Here is a 20,727-nt window from a genome sequence, read left to right on the forward strand (position 1 = left end):
AAATAAGTCCCAACAATCTTAAGTATTGACATATATAATCTATAATTGATAGGAAAACAATAAGATACACTTATAACTGATGAACGGATATTTTTACGCGAGGAATGAAATAATGATTACACCGTGCTACAGGGGAGCTTAAATTCTTTAGCAGTTGATTTTCTCTTTAAATTATTTCACTTTTAAATTATGTTTTTCACCATCCTTTCATTTTGATTCTTTTATATTTTCATAGAGTTTATTTCTCAATGAATTGGACATACAAAACAAAAGTTGTATCAATTTACTAAAAAAAAAAAAAAAAAAAGGAAAACAAACAAAACAAATTTTCTGTTTTGACCCCCCCCCCCCCAACAAAAAAACAAACAAAAAAAGAATTCATCTCGATTGTTTTTTTGGACTGAAAGGTAAGGTTTTTTTTTTTGCTTTTTTTTTTTTTTGATACTAATGCACTTATTGATCCGCGCTATTTTTTAAATAGTATTTTCAAGTTCAATTAAAGTTTTATGATGTCTGTTTTCATTAAATTGTGAAGTTAAAGTACAGAATTGCTACAAAACACCCTCCCTTCCCTATGTTAAGAATGGCTTTCGAAAGAATGACGTTATTATTTCAGCACGGATCAATAAGTGCACTGGGGCTGTTTTACACAAGATCACTGTGCAGAGGGAGACAACTCCATTTTACTAAGAGATTCGTTCATTTTTTCATCTCATAATTTAGGACGTTACTAATAACGATATTTTTTAATTAAATCAAAGCATCAAAACAAAAAAAAGCTGCGACGAATTTTTATTTTAATCTAACAAAGATGATAACATTAATACAAAATGTAGTCATTTCGCGACTTTTTAGAGAATCGTTTTTGTTTTCATGTCACAGTTTTTTTTCGACTACATTACAAAAAATGAAAACGCAACGATAATTGTAGAGGAATTATTTTTTCATCTCATAATTTAGGATCAGAAAACCAACGATATTTTTATTAGGTAAATATCCAGATACGCTACTACAGAACACCGACCACTCTAATTTGCTTTTTTATAGGTAATTGAGGTCGCTGACAACGAATTTGATAGTCAAACTTGGGGCAAATTTACCGTTTGCATGGTATTAACCCCCGAACCCACGAATAACTTTCCACCATTTTGCAGCTTCCGTTTACGCTACGCGCGTGCGCTGCAGCATGAACGACGGCTTGCTTCACCTAGCAAACTGCCTTCTCACATGGCGTACCAAAAACTTACGGACTGACATTTTTTTAATGACTTACAGTTAAAGAAAAGTACAACAAATTGGACTTTTTTTTTTTTTTTTTGTCTCGCGTAGTTTTTAATGTGGTTTACAAAAACATAAGCACCAAACATCTTTGTTTTTCATTCTTTTTTGCGGGAGGGGGATTCAATTATAGAACTTATGTGGCTTAATAGGTGCTTTTGCAGTTTAGTTAAACATTTTTCAACGCACCGACATACCAATTAGAACACCATTTAACATTTTCCGAAGATTTTACTGTGTACATTGGGGGCATGAGCGGGGGGGGGGGATGTGATGTTGGGGCGCGCGCGCCCCAACATCACATCCCCCCCCCGCTCATGCCCCCAATGTACACAGTAAAATCTTCGGAAAATGTTAAATGGTGTTCTAATTGGTATGTCGGTGCGTTACTTTTTGAAAATTTGAAAATTCTATGTTCCAGGTAAAAAAAAAAAAAAAAAAAAAAAGATAAATTACCCCCCCCCCTCCTACTCCAACTTGGAATGCTTTCTTTTTCTTGTTTTATTTCTTTTTCAGCTAATTTTAAATTTTCCACCCCAAAAGTGCTATAATGTATTTTTTTAAATTAGAAAATTCTATGTCCTGGAAAAAAAAAATCCCCTCACCCCAACCTAATTTGCTTGGTGAAGCCGTCGTTTATGCTACAGCGTGCATGCGCGTAGCATAAACGGAAGCTGCAAAATGGTGGACAGCAGTTCGTGGGTTCAGGGGTTAATACTATGCAAACGGTAAATTTGCCCCAAGTTTGACTATCAGATTCGTTGTCAGCGACCTCAATTACCTATAAAAAAACAAATTAGAGTGGTCGGCGTTTTGTAGTAGCGTATCTGGATATTTACCTTTTATTAAGTCAAAACATTGAAAAACAAAACAAAAACTGCGGCGTTTTTTTTTTTTTTTTTTTTTTTTTTTGTAATGTAACAAATTGAGGTAATCTCCAAAAATACCGTTAGGGCTTACAACATGGCCGCCAGAAGAGTCACGTGATCCGGTTGATCCAAAACATGAATCGTGCAAATGGAAAACGCAGCCTTGAAGGCAAACTTTGACAAACAATCACAATTTGTTTGTATTTAATTTTTTGTTGATATAATGTTGTTATAAAAATAGGCAAACTTTGAGAAACAATCTTAGGTTGTTTTTAGTTAAAACAGTGTTTATAAAAAGTATTTTATTCAGAACAAACAAGTGGTCGACTAGGTGTATCAGAATTTTAGGCGGAATTTTTGACACCCCCAACAAAAAACTGCGAATAAAATATATAAAACTCGTAATTTCTGTTTTTAAAGTGGGTTGTCAATTTTCTTTATGAAATATACTTCCAAAATAAACTATTACAGTCGTTTAAAACATAATAGAAGTATTATTTTTTATTTTTTAAAAACAATGTTACATTTAAAAAACAAACAAACTGTGATTGTTTCTCAACAAAAGATTAAATGACCGTTGTAAATAAATTATTTATTATTATGATATTGAAAAACTGTTTTTGTACTTAATTATTATGCTTGTTTGTCAAAGTTTGCTTTAAATTTGCGTTTTCTGGTTTCGTAATACGGCGATTCATGTTTTGGATCAACCGGATCACGTGACTCTTCTGGCGGCCATGTTGTAAGCCCTAACGGTATTTTTGGAGATTACCCAAATTGATAACATTAATAATACAAAACGTAGTCTTCACGCGACTATTAAGAGAATCGTTTCTGTTTTCATATCAGAATTTACGACGCTAAAACCAATGATATTTTTATCGGATGAAAATATTTGAAAAAGAAAGTTGCGACAACCGTTTCTATTTTTATTTTTTTTCAACTACATTTTTATTAAAAAGTAAATATTATGGTGAGGTTCTATAAAAAAAAATAGTCTTTAAGCTTAAAACTCATAGAATGAAAACATTATAAAAGAAATGAAATTTTTACGACTACATTTTTGGGGGGGTATTACTTTTTTAAATTAACAAATACATGTTATGGTAAGATTTTTATTTTTTCGAAAATAAAGGAAAATAGGAGACAGGGGCTCTAACTCTGACCTGACTCAGGGGGGACGAAAAATAAATAGCACCGGTATTTTATCATTGCCGTAACCATGGTTACATTCACTAGTTTCATTTTCGTTTACATGTTAACTTAATGCTAACGAACTCGAGTTAATAAGTATTTTATTTCGTATTTTTAAACAAGGAAAGAATTGTAAATAACTTTCTGTACTTGTTAACTTAATGCAAAGAACTCGAGTTAATAAGTATTTTATTTCGTATTTTTAAACAAGGAAAGAATTGTAAATAACTTTCTGTACTTGTTAACTTAATGCTAACGAACTCGAGTTAATAAGTATTTTATTTCGTATTTTTAAACGAGGAAAGAATTGTAAATAACTTTCTGTACTTGTTAACTTAATGCTAACGAACAAGTACTCGAATTAATAAGTATTTTATTTCGTATTTTTAAATAAGGAAAGAATTGTAAATAACTTTCGGTACTTGTGCAGTTTACGTCATCCATTAAAAAAACGAAAATTAAAAAAGAAAACAATTATATTCTACATACACGTTATGGAATGAAGTTCTCATAAAAAAACATTTCACTTAAGTATTTTATTTATAAACAAATGAACTTTATTTAAAAGGATTTTTAAATAATTTTAATAAAATAAATGTTAAAAAGAATACTGTTCGCGAATGCATTTGATGATTCGTGGAAAAAATTCCCCCTTCTCTCTTTTTCGCCACAAAAATTCCATCAAATGCATTCCGAACAACACGCTGATTTCCAACTTTTTGGCAAATGTTTTTTGGTGTTGGCTCATAAGCCCTTGATGGTCTGTGTATGCATCGAAGAGTCCAATGGGTCAACAAAGTTTTCGTCATGATCATAAATCCCTTGTTAAAAATCCTTCAGTCCTTCGTAGGCCGCCCATCCATCTGATATAATTCTTTTCCCTGGCAAAATCCAAGATCTTATTATCAGGAACAAGGTGCGTCCGTTCCTGCTTTCGACCATAGCCAGGTTGCACAAATTCGATCCCCGTTCCACTGCTCCAAAAATCTATACCCTTTTTTGATGCGTCCTCTATTATATTTGCGTTTAAAAAAAATAAGACTCATCAATTTCCACTTCTTTAGGGGTTTCGTGTTTGTCTAACCCACCTAGCATGATGGGATGATCGAGCATGTCCTGCTCGCAGACTTCTCTGATGAAGTTCGTCCAGTCAACGATGATCCGTTGACTGTCACCTGCTTCTTTTCTAATGGTAACCTGCGGCATATCTATGCTTCAGCAAAGCAATATCGTTAGAATTTGCTTAATGGAGAGATGGCTTTTTTTCCAAAAAGGAGTCCTTCCTTGGCGAAACTTTTTTTTTGCATTGTAAACATTGCCACACAAAACCATCTCCCCTCCCAGCATTTTTATATAATATACGGTCTTGTCCACATACGTTGCAAACACTATTATTTTTTACTAGTCCTCATGAGGCTGTAGTGTGCAACTGCAGCTCATTGATTGACAATAAATCATATAAATATGTAAATGTCCATTTCCTCTCCTCAACTTCTGCACTAGACATAACAGTGTCAACGATGGTGGTTTTCATTTTTTTACCATAATAATTAAAAACAGTCAGAAAAGAGAAAATAAAAACAAAAATAGAATGCAAACAAAAAAAGGATTAAAAAAGCAAAAAGGTTTTAAAATAAAGTTTATGTAAATTTTCAGAGATAAAAAACAAAAAGATTTTAAAATAAAACTTATTCAAATTTTCAGATGAAATAAAAAAGGAATAAAAACAAAAAACAAACGGATAAGAAAAGAATTGAATAAAAACAAAAAAGGAAAACGACAGAAGAAAAGAACTATTAAAAAGAAAACTTATTATTTCGACAGTGTAACACGTGTAATTAATTAAAATCGTACAATTGACTTTCAATTGATGATAAAATACCGGTGCTATTTATTTTTCGTCCCCCCCCCCCTGAGTCAGATCAGAGTTAGAGCCCCTGTCTCGTAAATTTTCCGTCTAAAGTAAACATCTGCCGGAAAATGCAACGATACTTGGAAGAGGAAATTGTGATTTTAACAAACAAACTTTTTAATAAAACAAGGTTGAAACTGTTTTTTAAAGCTGTGGCAACTTTTTTTTTTTACTGTAACAAAGCGTATGTTTTAGCGCCATAAATTGTGACATGAAAACAGAAACGATTCTCTTAATAGTCGCATGAAGACTACGTTTTGTATTATTGTTATCAACTTTTACATAAAAAACGCCGCAGTTTTCTTTCTTTTTTTTTTTTTTTTAATGTTTTGACTTAATAAAAACATCGTTGGTTTTCTGATCCTAAATTATGAGATGAAAAAATAATTTCTCTACAATTATCGTTGCATTTTCATTTTTTGTAATGTAGTCGATAAAAAAAACAAAAAAAATGTGACATGAAAACAAAAACGATTCTCTTAAAAGTCACGTAATGACTACATTTTGTATTATTGTTATCAACTTTGCTAGATTAAAATAAAAATTCATTGCAGCTTTTTTTGTTTTATGCTTTAATTTAATAAAAATATCGTTATTAGTAGCGTCCTAAATTATGAGATGAAAAAAATGAACGAATCTCTTAGTAAAATGGAGTTGTCTCCCTCTGCACAGTGACCTTGTGTAAAACAGCGCCAGTGCACTACCTTTTTTACATTACAAAAAATGAATTCAATAAATTTAAAAATAAGTTTAGACATTAAAGTAAGTTTATTTTTATTGCAATCTCAAAAGATACTGATTCTTTTTTATTTTCTGTTTTTAATAATAAAAAAATATATATGTTTCATGAAAAACTTTCTCGTTTTCATTAATTAAATCGAAACATTTCCAATTAAACAATTACGGATATATGTTCTCTTTCACTTTATTTATTTACCTTTTTTCAAAGTTCTTTCCGGAAGTAATTACTATCTTGTTTAATTATTTTGTTATTTATTTCCTACTTAGGCTATAGTTTAAAATACTGATTTCTCCCTTTGATTCTAATCGACAGATACTCGAAATAAAATGGCATCTCCATTTTCGGTGATAAACTGTAGAAATACCAAAATTGCAATATATATATATATATATATATATATATATATATATATATATATATATTGGAATGGGAAATAAATAAATAAATAAATTGATAAATAAATAGAGAATAAATAATAAAAGTCATACCGGCCATCCTCTCCCCTTAAATAATTTTTATTTTTTATTTATTTATTTATTGTTTATTTATTATTTATTTTTTATTTTCTATTTATTAATTAATTTATTTATTTTCAATTTAGTGTCTTCTAACAACTCTTGCTGACATTTTTTTAAGCGATGACCTGTACATTTCAGTTGACCTATATTATTTTGCCCTATATATTTTTTTCGCGCCTTTAACATTTCCTGTCGGGGTCATTTTGACATTTGTTTCTCTATTTTATATTTAACTCTATCTTCATTTTTTTTTCTCTCCCTTCTTTTTCTTCCCTGATCTTTCTTATTTATATTTCTGTCTCGGAAGTAGAGTAAAAGCATATCTTATTTTTCTTTTATTAATATTATTGGAATTTTTTCCTTTTTTCCTTGTACACATTTTTGTGAATTATTCCATGGATTTCTGCCTTTGGATTATTATGGACCATATTCTTTCAATTACGGGATTTCCTTGGATTTTACTTGTGCAAATGGAATTTCAATTAACTTTCTTGAAGTTATACATTTGGATTTTACCGTCACTGGATTATTTATCTTCCACCAGACTATCCATTCATGTGTAATCACCTTTTTCTTCACCATATTCCCTATGTTTCACTTTTTTTGTTTTCAAGTAAGATCTTTGACTTACTTGTTGTTTTATCAAATACTTTTGCATGCAAAATCCGATCCCGCATTTTGCTAATTCCTACCCTCTGATGAGAAGGAAAGTATTTCTTTGAAACTCCGCGGATTAAGGACTATCCACTTATCTAGTGTTTTCTTTTCAGATTAAATATGTTTTTAACTCATTTCAAAGTGTTTTTTAACATGTTTTATTAACTGTTTGCTCGTATATATATATATATATGTATATATATATATATATATATATATATATATATATATATATATATATATATATGATTACTTTAAGTATTTACTTCAACAGTGCTCAATACGTAGGTAGAGCTAGGTAGTAAGTTATAAAATATATATGGCAATTAAGCTACACAGAATATTCCGCATTTCATTTGTGCTAGGATTCATCAGGCTAATCCTAACGTGGATGGAACACGGAATATTCTGTGTAGCTTAATTGCCATATATATTTTATAACTTACTATATATGGTAAATATGAAGAATTACTCCACCCTAGAAAATTCCTTTAAAATTACCACTTACATAGGTTTCCGGGGTCGGTGAAAACGAAAATAATGTTTAAAATTATGGCAAACGAGTAGTTTCCAAGATATGAAGAAATGTTGGTTAAAAAAGTGGGGGATCGCTTTTCTATTCATTAAGTGAGTCTGTCCGTCGGGGGATAAAGGAACCAACACGAGTGAAGCATAGCAAATGTTATTATGGTCAAGGGGATGGGAGGTGGTTTAAAACCTATAAAACAGGTTCTTCCATTCCTTCCCACATCGAATTTCAGTTATCGTGGTGACTAGACCAGGCCGGTTGATGTGCTCCGGCAAATATTTTTCATACTGTTGTTACTAGACTCAGTTGAGGGAGTCGCTCGCTAAAAGAGTATTTGATTAAGTTGACGTTTCGTCTTCCTTTGTTTACAAAGCCATTTGGCGGAGGTGGAGTCGTTTTCTTTTTCTTTTTTTTTTTTTAGAAGTTTTATTCAAACAGTCTTTATTTGTACTTAATGGACTGTTTTTTTAAAAATATTTTTGAACGGTTTTATTCTTTTTATCTAACAAAAATAGAACTTTTATAATGAAATATATATTATGTAGGTACGGGCAAAATGAATGCAGGTGCTCAAAATGTATAAACATTTTGACCCCTCCCTTTACTTAAAAAATCACCAAAAATCAGGAAATTAACCAATTTAAATGATATTTTCAGTATTTATCAAATGATGATCGCGGAATATAATGAGTAATTATTTTTATTTAAATCCGAGTGGAAATGTATTATTTTGTTTAAATACAAAATACCTTTACTAAAGTTATATTTTTCAGTAGTAAATAAAAAACGCAAGACTTTATTTTTGCTTTTTTTATATAAATAAAGCCTCGTAATTTGTAACAATAAAAATAAGATAAAATAATTTTATAGGAACATTACGAAAAAAAACCCTAAATCCGTATTAATGAATTCTATATAACTCGAAGAAAAATGAATTTCTCGAACTACTGATTACTAATGAATTAAGCATTGCTTATTTAATATTTTCACACAAAATTATAATTGCAAAAAATATTTCTACTTTTTTTTTAAATTACAGGTTTCGTATAATTTTTATATGCAAGATTTTAATCATTTCCTTGCTCGCAAGAATGTGAAACTTTTGGCGTAACATAATTTTTCATATAATATTGAACAATAATTAAGAAAAAAAATTAATTTAAAAATAGAAACATAGAAAAATAATTAAATTAAAAAATGCAAAAATTAATACAAACGTTCAAAAAAGGAATGTACGGTTGCGCAATGGGGACAAAAAAAAATAACTTCCTCTCTTTTAATTACATGACGTCATTTTCACAGTGTTTCGACTACCTGAAATTTTGGGCCTCCCTAATTTTTTGTTTACAAAATTTTAGTTTTAGTGCTATTGGGAAGTTTCGTATCCATACGAAATACAATAAAACAGTGAATGCACAGAATAGTAAAAAAAAAACATGGGCTCTAATCCTCCTCTAAAAAAACAAAATGTAATAAAGCAAAAACTGATATGAGCCTTCAATCCTCAGCTACAAAAATTGGAAACAGCAATTGATTATATCTCTTGTTGTAGGTGTTTATCTCAAGTTAAATTTATGATGTAATGTGATACCCCACTCTAAAATCTTAAAATATTTTTTCCTGCTCTGTGGATATTTTTTAATGCTGTTTAAACATAAGACTCAAAACAAAAACAAAATTTTTAATTTTTTTACAGAATAAACTAAGTTAGAGTGAAACGATTTACTAATACTTTTTCTACATCAAGTTTCTCCTAATTGGTAGTGGCCAATAAACAGGTGCTCATTTCATGTAAACTTCATAAAAGAAAGTGATCCCCATTCTAAAATTCTAAATATTCGATAAAACAGAAAATTAAACGGAATTCTCTAGCGACATAATAGGTAAGTGTAGACAGTTTTGTTTGTTTGTTTTTTAATGTTAAAAACAACTAAATTCTGAAAAAGCAGAAATTTTTGTGCTCAGTTTTCTAACAATTAAACAAACATCGAATTAAATTATTGTATTTTTGGTAAACATTATTATTTGGCTTTGTTTTACTTTGGCATCCTCGTGGTTCTGTGAGACTGTGAATATGGCGGTGTATGCAAAATAAACGTCCCCGGCAAAATTTTAAGTCAAACATCAATGTTAGTTTTATTTTGTCAGATAAAATAATGGACCAAAGGTGACACTCCAAGGAGAGCTGGCAAACGTCAGGGTTGCAAAAAAAAAGAAATACTCGGTTAAGTTAGTGCTAGCTCTGTATACTACTCCAGTAGTGTCCGCCATGTTACTTTATAGTGTTGACGTCGGACCTGACGTATCGTTATTTTGTGCCAACAAAAACCTTATTTAAAGGGTATACAGTATTTGTTTTACTTACAACAACTTTATTAGCACAAAGTAAAAGATTTTTAAAATGGATTGTACCCTGAGGCCTTCTCGATTGGATGTAAACCCTAATTCATCTAATGCCGAGTGAGAGTTTAAGCACTGGCTTGCTACATTCAAATATTTTTTAGCGGCACTACCCCAGGAAAATTTTAACACATTGTCGGTCCTGATAAATTTTATTTCACCGGATATTTTCGAATATGTCAGCGATTGCGGAAATTATGAAAAAGCCTGTCTCAAACTGAAAGAACTCTTTATCAAACCAAAAAATGAGATACACGCACGGCACCTACTCGCCACAAGGCATCAGTCAGCAACCGGAAGAAAGTCTGGACGAGTATCTTCGGGCATTATGAGTCCTTAGCAAGGACTGCAATTTTAGGGACGTCAGCACGGCGATATACGCTAGTGAATTGATTCAGGATGCCTTTATTGCCGGAATTCAGTCCCATACCATTTGCCAGCATTTGTTGGAAAATAAAACGCTCGACCTGGACACTATATTTGATCAGGCCTGAGCACTGGACAATGCAATGAGGAATATGGAATCTTATTCACCAGAAATTATATGTTGGAACTGTGGAAATTATAAACACCCAAAATCACGATGTCCAGCGAAATCGAGTGTTTGTCATCGATGTAAACGGATCGGGCATTTTGCAAAATGCTGCAAATCAAATAATGCTACTCAATCAACTTCTGCCTCGGTCCATTATCCAACCTTAGCCTCTATAAGTTCGAGTTCGGCAGTTCCATCGTCCCTACAGAGATCCTCATCAATGAGAATGACAAACCCTTCACTGCTTTTGAAGCTAACTCCAGTTTGTATCAGTTCATCCGAATACCCTTTGGGGTTACAAATGGAGTTGCTTGTTTTTAGCGAATTGTCGATGAAATTATTAGTTCTGAGGACCTGCATGACGCCTTTGGATACCTGGACAATATTTTCATCTGTGGAAAGGATCAGGAGCAGCATGATGAGAACCTGGCGAAATTTATCAAAGTAACAGAAAAACGGAAAATTACATACAATAAAGAAAAGTGTGTGTTTTCTGTGAATGAACTGAGCTCCATGGGTTATATCATTGGACCCAACGGTCAAATTAAACCTGACCCCGAATGGTTGAAGCCTTTAAAAGAACTCCCTTATCCAAGTGGCGGCAAATCACTCAAGCAAGCTCTGGGTTTTTCTCGTATTCAAAATGGATCCATAGGTATTCTGATAAGATTCAGCCTCTTATTAAGACTAATTTATTTCCCCTTAATCAGGAAGCTTGAAATGCATTTGACAGTCTAAAGCTAGATATTGAATCAGCTGTAATAAAAACTATCAATGAGAATGCTCCCCTTGAGTTGGAGACTGATGCCTCTGATTGTGCTCTTTCTGGAGTCCTCAACCAAAATGGTAGACCAGTTATTTTTTTCTCACAAACTCTACACGGCTCCGAACTAAACCATCCAGCTGTTGAAAAGGAAGTGACTGCCATTATAGAAGCAGTTAGATATTGGCGCCATTACCTCTTAGGGAAGCACTTCAAACTTATTACTGATCAGAAATCAGTAAAATTTGTTTATGACCAAAATCACAATAGTCGAATAAAAAACCATAAAATGCTCCATTGGAGATTGGAGCTTTCATGCTTCAATTTCGACATTATCTATTGCCCTGGGGAGAATAATCTTGTAGCTGACGCATTGACACGTGCTTCTTGCGTTACTGTGAATAGTAGCAACAACCTCCTCAATTTGCATTGATCCGTGTGCCATCCTGGGATTACAAGGATGATGGTCTTTATAAGGAGTAGAAACCTCCCTTACTCTCTTGAGGATATTCAGCTGATAACAAAGGGCTGTATTGTTTGCAACAAGTGCAAACCAAGATTTTTTCGCCCTGTTGATGGGCATTTAATCAAATCAACTCAACCTTTCAAGAGGTTGAACTTCGATTTTAAAGGACCCCTACCCTCATCTACCCCAAATAAGTATATGTTGGTATTAGTTGATGAATACAGCCGCTTCCCATTTGTATACCCTTGTAAAAACACAAGTACCCAGAGTGTACTGCAATCTTGCTCCCACCTGTTTTCTATATTCGGCACACCCAGCCAAGTTCATTCAGATAACGGGAATTATGTCAAGAGTGCTGAGTACAAGAATTATATGCACGGCAAAGGGATCTCCACCAGCTACAGCACTCCATATCACCCACAGGGGAATGGTCAAGTGGAGCGAATGAATGGACCAGTGTGGAAAACTATGTCATTAGCATTGGAAGGCAAAGGTTTGCTGACTGAACACTGGGAAGAGGTTTTAGCAGACTCCCTTTATTCCATTCGGTCTTTAATATCCACAGCCACAAATGAGACACCTCATGAGCGCCTGTTTAAATACCCAAGAAGATCAGTGGCTGAGACAGTGGTACCACCTTGGATGACCGAATCTGGTTTTGTTTTAATGCGGAGACACAACTGGTTAACTAAATATGAACCTGTAGTTGATAAGGTTAAACTTCTAGATGCTAACCCCAATTATGCCTTTGTTCGAACTCACAAGAGTAGGCAGATAACTGTATCTACACGTGACTTGGCCCCGTTGAAAGAGTTCCAATTCACCGATCACCCACATGACCCAGAAAACTGGAATGATACACCAACAGACCAGCAAGAGGAAAATTCACCCCCACCAGTAGAACCACCTGTTTTGCGATGGTCAGAACGTAGTAGAAGACGACCAGATAAGTTGAATTTATGATTCTAGAGTTTAGTGAATCGGATGAAGTAAAGAATAGATACCCCGTAGCAGACGCCGCCGCCTCGCGGTGCCAGGCACACATTTCAACTAACACCGGTGATTCGACCTTGACATTGGCACAAGCACATGGCGTCAGTTGTTTTTAAACACGTCAAATAGCAAACATGCTCGAATATTCACCAGCATTTTTTTAAAAATATATTTACAAAACCTTTGAAGATTTAAAAGAAAAAGTATATATTTACAAACCATTTTTTAAAAATAAGTAACAAAACGAACGTATTTAAATAAAAGATATTTAAATAAACGGGTGTCTGTCTCTTTCTGTTTCGGATTTTTGCGACCAAGATTGATTTTTATGTGCCGTGTTTTGGGGGGTTCTGTGTGCGTTTTTAAGACAATTCAATATTTATTCTTTAATAATTCTGTGATTCTAGAGTTTAGTGAATCTTGATTAAATTTATTTTGCGCATCAGAACTATTAAATTGCACTCCTTGTACTGGCTGAATTAGTGAGTTTTAACATCACGAACCTGAATTATTAAACTACATTCCTGGCATTGGTTGTGATCAACCCACCTTCATACACTAATACTTGAATGAACTTTCTACCCACGGCAGGAACTTTCTAATTTAATGGAGGGGAGAATGCTGTATTGTGTTTTGTATGGATACGAAACTTCCTAATAGCACTCTCCCTGATGAAGCGCTAGCTCTGTATAGTACTCCAGTAGTGTCCGCCATGTTACTTTATGGTATTGATGTCGAACCCGACATATCATTCTTTTGTGCTAATAACCTTATTTAAAGGGTATACAGTATTTGTTTTACCTAAAACAGTCATCTGATAATTTAATAAACAAAACACAAAAGCAAACTCATTCAGGTAGGTAGAAGAGTAACTAATTTTTCCCTTTAGAAATAGTTATTTGTTATGTTTTTGTTTTTATCTAAACTACAAAATGCTCCTTTTGTTTATTAAATGAACATACAAATCATCCTCTTCCTCATGTTAAAAAATGTCATTCAAATATTAACATTGTTATCAATGGATTTTTTTTATTTGAGTTATAAAATATATATGGCGATTAAGCTACACTGAGTATTCCACGTTTCATCCACTCTAGGATTCTTCAGGCTTATGCATAAGCCTGAAGAATCCTAGAGTGGATGAAACGTAGAATATTCAGTGTAGCTTAATCGCCATATATATTTTATAACTAACTAGCTCTACCTATGTATTGAGCACTTTTGAAGTAAATACTTGAAGTTTATGCATAAATTTATACTTCCGTATATTAATTTTATGTGAGTAAATGAAGTATATATATATATCTTATATATATATATTGGGTTGAGCATATTGGGAAGTGATATATAAACTGCCATTAGCATACTAAGTGATGCTCTTGGTGTAAAAAAATTTTGGTTAGGTATTTGGACGATGTCAAAATATCCTCAATTCATTACCCGCAAAGCATCAGCCAATTACTGTAATGGTGAGAAGCCTTGACTGTTGTTTGGGTGGTTAGGTTTCAATCCTGGCTTGAGATAGTTGTCTGTCTAGCTGCACTGATAAGCTATGATACAGTGAAACAGTACTGTATTTTGATTACTCTCTCTCTGTCTCTCTCTCTCTATCTATATATATATAGAAAGTAAATGATATATATTATCTTTAAAATTGCAAACTAATCAAGATAAGACCTCTGCCCAGTTAAATACATACAAATATAAAGACAAGAAATAAAAGTTACAGAAAATTTTATTAAATCATCAGATCAATAAGGAGGAAAGTAGAACAAAAGTAAAAAAAACAACCACATTAGCTTATGGCATTTCGATGCGAAATGCTTCTCATCATAATAGGATAAAGGCTAGCATTATACTACTACAAGAGTATACAAATAAAACGTGCATCAAAATATTTAGATTAAAACTTAAAAATACAAGGCGTGAATAATAATGGGGATCATTAAAGGAAATGAAATTGAGAGTAAAAAAATAGACATAGAGAAAGGAGTAAAAAAAGAGATAAATAAGAAATAATGAAAACAAAAGGAAATTCAATTAGAAGTAAGATTAAAAGAATCCAAACTTAATAGTTCAATTAAATCATCAGATCAATAAGAAGGAAAGTAGAACGAAAGTAAAAACAACCAAATGCTTCTCATCAGAATAAAACTGAAATAGAAAATCCGAGTAAGATTACATTATTCCAGTACAAATAGACTTAAAATGGATCTTTGATTTAGAAAACTTGACAAAGTCATCCTGAAAAGAATATGAAGTGTCAGATGCACCTCAAGCATGAATTAGATTAGAAATGAAAAATATCTTAATAATAATGGAGACTATTGATGCAGATGAAAATAAGAGTAGAAAAGTATAGGTAAGAGAAGGAGAATTCCAATGTAATCTTCTCTGGTAATGATAATACGGTGATAACTGTAAATGACCTGAAAAGGATTCGAAAATGAATGCTAATTTATGTTTCCCAAGTAATTCTCAATAGATCTTCATCTATTGGTAATCGATCCGATTAGCACACATGTGCAAGGATATAAAAAATACTTTTAAAAGTTTGATTAAAAGATCAGTAAATTTTACAAAAGGTGATCACTAGAAAGTTTGGGCATATTATATTCCAAAAGGATCAAAATAAACTCCAAAAAGTTCATATTTATGTTTTTGAAGAATCAAGGTAAAATTAAAAATTATATTACGCTATAATTAAAACAGGTATTGCATTTCAAATATTATTAATGTGGAATAGATAAATCGTGAAAAGATAATCCAATAAACGTCAGGAAAAATACAAAACAATAAAATAAGCAAAAAAATTATAACTTTAAAAACAAAATTATAATAAAGAGAAAAAAGCATTTACCTTCGAAATGCCATGGCCTAAAGATTTTTTTCCACTTTTCCCCCATTTTCGTCAACCTTAATCTGATGATTTAATAAAGTATTACATTGAGAAAAAAGTTTTTGCAGAATTTTGTATTTCAAATTATTTATTTTCAAATTAATTTTCACTATAATATCTTTACTTTATATATCATTTTAAGGAACGATATCAATGAAGCATTTGGCCCAAGAACCACTACTGAATGCACAGCATAATGGTTGTTTAAGAAATTTTGTCGTGGCAATGAGATTCTTGCAGATAATGAGCATAGTGGTCGGCAATCGGATATTGAGAACGATCAATTAAGAGTCTTAGTCAAAGCCAATCCATGCACAGCTGATTGAGAACTTGCTTCTGAATTAGACATAACGTAGACAATGATTTCTAACCACTTGAAAGAGATTGGAAAGACAAGAAAACTTGGTAAATGGGTGCCTCATGAATTGAACAACAGCCGAAAGAAACACCGTTTAAAGTGTCATTTTCCCTTCTTTTATGCAACTAGAATAACCCATTTCTCAACTAGGTTGTGACTTGCATTAAAAATGGGTGCTTTACACATACTGGTGACACTCAGCTAAGTTGTTAGATGCCAGCAAAGCCTCGCACCACTTCTTGAAACTAGAGTTGCACCAAAAGAAGGTCATGCTGACTGTTTGGTGGTCTGCCACTGGTCTCATCCATTATAGCTTTTTGAATGTAGGTAAAACTATTATGGCAAAGAAGTTCTGTCAACAAATGGATGAAATGCATCAGAAACATCGACAACACCCAATATTAACCAACAGAAAAGACCCAATTCTCCACAACAATGCCTGACCACACATTGTTAAACCAACCCTGCAGAAGTTGAACAAAGTGAGCTATGAAACTCTACCTCATCTGCTATACTCTCTAGACCTCTCCCTACTGACTACCACTTTTTCAAGCATCTCGACAACTTTCTGCGTGAGAAATGCATCAAAAACCTAAGTGATATTAAAAATGCCTTCAGCAAATTCATTGCCATAAGAATTCAAGGTTTTTACGTTACTGGCATAAATACGCTTGTTGGCAAAAATCTCTTATTCTGATGGTGCTTATTTTGATCAATAAATTTTTGTTTGAGCAGAGACATGTTCATCTGAAGTTACAACAGACTGCATATACTTTCAAATGTCAAACTGGAGCTAACAATCACCACTTGAGAAGAATTTCTCACCTGCAAAATGTAATAGAGCAAATTAAAAGACTGCTGCATTGAACTGCTTATCAACCGCTTTTAGTACTTATACCGCCAATTGATGTTAGCTACAATGCATATCTGAGGTAGGATTGAAAGGTCACCAACGATTCAAGAACACTGAAACAGTAAAGAATCTTATTGTCAGAACCACATATGTGGAACACGACAGGATAGTCCATTACATACATATGTGTATACACACGTATTAATGTTTATTTTGCCACCTTGATACTATGATGCTAATCATATAAAAATTGTAGTTATAATTGTCTGTAGACTATATTTCAAATCCAAAATATCCAATTATTTTCTTCTGTATCTCATATGCTTTGTCAATTAAATAATAAAATAATAGAATAATATTCACAAAAAAACCCAACAAATAAAATAATCATGTAAAGGACAATACAAAAATATTGATTTTCATTTATTTTTATTTAATTACAGATGTTCCTGCTTGGACGGATTGCTAAATACTAATGGATTATTATTTTCTTTAAACATTGATCTATAAAAATTATTGAATTGTTCAAATATATAAAAAGACGTAATTGAACCATAAATTGTAGAATTATTTTATACAGTGCAAAAACATAAGAACTAAAAAATGATAAGTATTATATTATTAAGCAGTTTCTGAAATGTTAAAATTCAAACTAAATAAATGAGAGTAAAATGTCATATTATTCATAGCTATGTTGATAATCGTCGTCCAAAATCAATTGTAGTGAAAAATGTCAGTCCACAATGAGGAAATACATTTTTCTGGCGAATTCTGGGGATACTAGTGTTCTAAAAAATGAGTGATATATATAAAAACACACACTAAGAAAAGCTACATTCTTGATAAGTAGGTGGATATAATTGACGTTAGTGATATGTATGAAAAGTGACAATATGGAAGAACCACATTCTTCTGCAGTTAGTGGATATTTGTGTTCTGAAAAATCAAATATAGTCAGAGAACTTACACGGGATAAAATAAAAAGAGAAAAACCACATTCTTGTGAAGTGTGTGGATATTCTTGTTCTGACAAATCATCATTAGTAATACATATGAGAACGCATACTGGAAAAAAGCCACATCCTTGTGAAGTGTGTGGACATTCTTTTTCAAGAAAATCAAATTTAATGACACATATGAGAACACACACTGGGGAAAAGCCACATTCCTGTGAAGTGTGTGGATATTCTTTTTCTGAGAAATCGAAGTTAGTAACACATATGAGAACTCACACTGGGGAAAAGCCACATTCTTGTGAAGTGTGCGGATATTCTTTTTCTGACAAATCAAATTTAATAAGACATAAAAGAGTGCACACTGGGGAAAAGCCACATTCTTGTGAAGTGTGTGGATATTCTTTTTCTGACAAATCAAAGTTAGTAAGACACATGAGAACTCACACCGGGGAAAAGCCACATTCTTGTGAAGTTTGTGGATATTCTTGTTGTGAAAAATCAGATTTAGTGACACATATGAAAACTCACACTGGAGAAAAGCCACATTCTTGTGAAGTGTGTGGATTTTCTTGTTCACAAAAATCATCGTTAGTGACTCATATGAGAACTCATACTGGAGAAAAGCCATATTCTTGCATAGTATGTGAATATTCTTGTTCTCATAAATTGAGTTTAGTGATACATATGAAAAAAAGACACAAATAATGAAAGCCATATTCTTGCAAAATATGTTCATCGTCTTGTTTGCATTATGAGAATTTCCAATTAAGACAAACAGACTGGAAAAATCATGAAACAAAACTGAAAAACTCATAATTTACGAAACTATTCCAAATGACTATTGCTATAATAGAGCAAAAGGCAAAACAATACACAATCTATCAAGAATTGTTTACTCTGAAAAATATACAATCTCTGTTTTTTTTTGTAGAAGCAAATGGCCTTGTAAAAATCTTATGAAATAAATAGACACAATTCCATAGAAGACCAAACTGTTTTGAAACAACAGATAGTAGCTAAGAAAGAAACTATATCTATCCATAAAAGAACCTTGTTATGTAATCATAGAGTAGGGTTAAAGTTTTAATCGAACATTTATAAGCCAAGTATATATTATCCATATCAATTGTTCGTTTCGTTTTATTTCGTTTTGTATCTGTTATCAGCTAATATATTTGCATATTGGAGAGTAACGAGGTCCAGAGTGAAAGAGGGAGTAGCGAGATACTGTGAGAAAGAAAGAGTGACGATATGTAGGGAAGAGAAACAGAGAGAGAATGGACCAGCACGAGAGAACTACGCTTGTCAAACTCATGTAATATGAACACTCATTTCCACCAGTAGTAAATGCAGGCACCCATGATGAAGCTTCTACCCTCTGCTTTGACATGCGCAGTGGGGAAAACTAGAAGAGGATTTTTGTTCTTTCAAGAGCAGATTGGCGACAAGGTCAGACAGAGCATCACTCCAATCAATCAGCGACAATAACTACAGGAGAACCAATTCAGACGGAAAATGCATGAATCCCACAAATGACTGCATAACTACACAAGAATCTGAATGAAACATGTCTATGGTGTAACTAATATATACGTGAGGGTTAATGGCCAAGAAGAATAAAAGGGACAAAATATGCAAGAGTTACGCTTAGTAATGCTAACCTAACTGCGGGTGGTAAAATAACAGCAGATTGTAAGCTACTACTTTTGGCATATTTCTCTCTCTCTCTCTCTCTCTCTCTCTCTCTCTCTCTCTACTCTCGCTAGGCTGACCAGTGACTCTTAGATATAGCAACCATTTATTTTGTGTTGAATACAGACGATTTCCTGTGCTCGACTCAGTAAGAAAAGAATTTCCATTCCATAGATTCCTTCTTTTTGTTGTTTTGCTTTACATTTTCCCTTTTATTTTTTGGACTTTCTCCCTTTTTTAGATAGTATTAGTTTTATTTTTAATAAAAGGCACTAAAATTTCATTTCGCATTTGTCTTGTAATTTCCACGTTTGTCTTTTTTAATTTTAATTTTTTTCCATTATTACGTCCATCACACTTCCGCTTCTACCAGCGTATTCTGAGATGTAACAATATATAAAAATCGTAGTGAAACCGCCATAAAGTATGAAAATAGCAAAAAAATGACAAATTCTTGCACATTCTCTCAATATTTCTGTTCTCATTAAATAAAATGTTAAAATTACAAATAATACACAAAACCATTCTCATGCCAATCATGTCAATTTTCCTGTTCTTAAACATAAACATTCTTGCACACTATACATATTAAAATTTAAATTGAAAAACGATTTAAACACCTATCTGGCAAATACACTCGATGAACTAAGTGCAAGAGTGATTAAAAAAATTGTGCTTAAAAGGATGGTCAGAATTTGTAAAAGATAGCGAGTGAATATTTGTCATCTGATATGCTCATTCACAGCTGGAACAAAATGATAAGAAATTAAAAAAGAAAATAAAAAAAGACCCAGTAGATATTAGATATAGCTAAATGGAACGAAAACAAGGATGAAATGGCAGTGAGGAATAACGCCTGGAATGTTAAAGATAAAATTTGATCGATTCCAGTATCACTACATTCCTGCATTCCTTCCAACATTCTGACTGAAGAAGCTAGCATCATACTAAAGCAACTGTAGTGTTTGCATCACCATCATTGAATAACTACGTAAATTTAAGACTTGCTTAAATTCTAGCCGAGTGGCTCAAGAATTACGGACGTTAAATTTGTAAACTGAATTCTGATAAGCATTAAAACAATATTGTTAAAATGTCTTTTCTTTCAGTCAT

General features: G+C 32.5%; 1 long non-coding RNA gene across 1 annotated transcript; it reads left to right on the plus strand.

Annotated features, from left to right (window-relative positions):
• The first annotated feature begins 118 nt into the window (after nucleotides 1-118).
• LOC145296974 (uncharacterized) lies at nucleotides 119-19,048 on the plus strand. The gene is made up of 2 exons (XR_013870093.1): nucleotides 119-407; nucleotides 17,410-19,048. It is a non-coding gene; the product is annotated as an uncharacterized LOC145296974 (long non-coding RNA).
• The last annotated feature ends 1,679 nt before the right edge of the window (nucleotides 19,049-20,727 follow it).

Source organism: Euprymna scolopes, chromosome 17 (assembly GCF_053919585.1).
Source record: "Euprymna scolopes isolate OS-2025 chromosome 17, ASM5391958v1, whole genome shotgun sequence".
Taxonomy (NCBI): domain Eukaryota; kingdom Metazoa; phylum Mollusca; class Cephalopoda; order Sepiida; family Sepiolidae; genus Euprymna; species Euprymna scolopes.